Consider the following 2,945-nt stretch of genomic DNA (forward strand, 5'->3'; position numbering starts at 1 on the left):
CTCCTGAGTAGCTGGGATTACAGCATGTCCAGCTGATTTTTTGTATTTTTAGTAGAGACGGGGTTTCACTATGTTGACCAGGATGGTCTCGATCTCTTGACCTCGTGATCCACCCGTCTCGGCCTCCCAAAGTGCTGGGATTACAGGCGTGAGCCACTGCGCCCAGCCTCTTGTTTTAAATAAATCTCTGATATCATAAGCTTATTGTTTTCCTTTTACCTAATTTTCCTAAAAGAAGTATGCAGACAAAGATTCTAGTTAACCAAGATTTTATAGTTCTAGACATATCCACACAACTAGTTCAGGCAGTACACTGCACAAAGATGTAATGAGGATGGGGCTTGGGGAGCTATGTGCAGTTTGTAAATTAATTCTCTATTAACAACCCCATATCCTACCCATTCTTCTGCCAGTGAGATTGTGAGACTTTAACCTTTCTCATTCAAATTCTATAGAGAAAGAACCCCAGTCTCTTGAGTATGCATTATTGGAGGTACCTGCTGCATGGGAATTAAAGATTTCTGAAATTCTGCTGATGAGCAGTCAGGAAGGTTTGACCACTCCACACAACTTTAACTCATATCTTCTTTTACAGCTTTTCACCTTATCCCCACCCGCAGCCATGCCAGGTGATGTAAAATCCTTTCAGATATTGCTCACTGACCACTCCTTAGGCTTTGACATCTTCCAACAAGATGATTGGTTCTGTTCTTCTATCAGCTTTTTGCCTTCCAGAATTGTGTTAAGCTCTCTCTCTCACCCATGAATATTACTTTCTTCAAACCCATAAGTTTTTTAAAATCAGTTTATTCCCTCATTTTAGTGGAGTTTAGAGAAGAACAAGAGATAAACATGAGTGGTAAACTTGATGTGTTTCACAGAAATCTTACACCTCTTGTATTTCTACTTGGGAAATTGCTTCCCTACATTTTCCATCTGTTCCAATTTCATGGGGTTCTACTTGGATCATCAATTGCAAGAGGCTGCCTTCTGACCACAGAGGTGGGCATGTAATTCAGGGCTAGTCAGTGATAGACTCTATATGTTTTCCACATGATTTTTTTCATGTGTAGTTATAATGGGATAATCAGAGTACTTGGAGCTGGAGGAAGCATAACCTTTTATCTAAAGATAATAAAAACGTGGTTGGTATGCAGTTCTGGAGCTCCCAGTGGTCACGTTTTCACCACATGGAGAAAATCTGTCAAGCAGAGAGAATGATGTCAAGCTGAAAAGAGGGATTGGCGGAGAACTAAAATATCGAAAACTAGTATTAAAGTTCTGGAACTCAGTCATGCCTGAGCCTTGCTTACCTCTGAAACTTTACAGAAATGAGCAAACGGGCAGATCGAAGATGGCCAAAAAGAAACAGCTCTGGAGTGCAGTTCCCAGCGACAGCAACACAGAGGGTGAGTTATCACTGCATTTATAAACGAGGTACCAGGTGCATCTCAATGGGACTGTTTGCACAGTGGGTGTAGCCCAAGAAAGGCAAGCCAAGGCAGGGTAGGGTGCTGCCTCGCTCGGGAAGTGCAATCCCCGGAGGACTCCTGTCCCTACACAACAGAGGCCACTGGGGGCTTTTCCATCCACTCCAGCACTCTGGTTCAGATATAGCTGCTTTTCCTACAGTTTTTACTGCCTACATACCAGGAGATTCCCAGTCCAAAAAGCACCAGGAGTTTCCAGCACAGCTGTTTCAGCCGGTGCCATGGGTTTCTGCACAAAAACTCACATAAATCTGAGTGGCTGTTTCAACTGGTGCTTGGAACGCCTGGGAGACAGAACCACCCATTCAACTGGAAAAGACGCAGCTGAAAGCAGGGAGACAGGTGATCTGGCTCAGTGGTTCCCACCACCACAAAGACCAGCAATCTGAAACACTATGGATTCAGAGTTTTGCAGCAAGTGCAGCTGGACTCGGGATGGTCCAGCTCTGTCAGGGGAAGGGTGTCCGCCATTACTGAGGCAGTCCACCACTACTGAGGCAATTCACCATTACTGAGGCAGTCTGCCATTATTGAGGCAATCTGCCATTACTGAGGCAGTCCACAATTACTGAGGCAGACCGTCATTACTGACTAGCTTGTAGGGTACGAGGCAGACAGTTCTAACTGTACCTATGTAAACAAAACCACAAGCAGCTGGGCAGAGCCCGAGGAAGCTCAGCAGTGCCTCTTCTGGCAGACTGTGCTTAGACTACCTCTTTACTGGGCAGGGCATCTCTGAAAAAAGGCAGCAGCATGTCAGGAACTTATAAATAAAGCCCCAATTCCCAGGATAGAGCATCTGGTAAAAGAGGCGGTTATGAGTTCGACTGCAGCAGACTTAAACTTACCTGCCTAGCAGCTCCAAACAGAACAACAGAGCTCCCAGCACAACACTTGAGCTCTGATAAGGGACAGACTGTTTCCTCAAGGGGCTCCTCGAACCCTGTAGATCCAAAGAGACACCTCATAAAGGAGAGCTCTAGCTGACATCTGATGGGTACCTTTCTGGAAAAAAGATAACAGAAGAAGAAATCGGCAGCAACCCTTACTGTTCTATAGCTTCCATGGGTGATCCCCAGGTTAGCAGGGTCTGGAGTGGACCTCCAGCAGTCCTGCAGCAGAGGGGCCTGAGTGTTAGAAGGAAAACTAAAAAACAGAAAGGAATAGCTTCAACATCAACAAAAAGGATGCCCACTCAGAGACTCCATCCAAAAGTCACCAACTACAAAGACCACAGGTAGATAAATCCATGAAGATGGGAAGAAACCAGTGCAAAAAGGATGAAAACACCAAAAACCAGAATGCCTCTCCTCCTCCAAGGGATCACACCTCCTCACCAGCAAGGGAACAAAGCTGGATGGGGAATAAGCCTGATGAACCGACAGAAGCGGGCTTCATTAGGTGGGTAGTAACAAACTTCTCTGAGCTAAAAGAACATGTTCTAACCCAATGCAA

Source organism: Cebus imitator, unplaced genomic scaffold (assembly GCF_001604975.1).
Source record: "Cebus imitator isolate Cc_AM_T3 unplaced genomic scaffold, Cebus_imitator-1.0 Scaffold78, whole genome shotgun sequence".
Classification (NCBI taxonomy): domain Eukaryota; kingdom Metazoa; phylum Chordata; class Mammalia; order Primates; family Cebidae; genus Cebus; species Cebus imitator.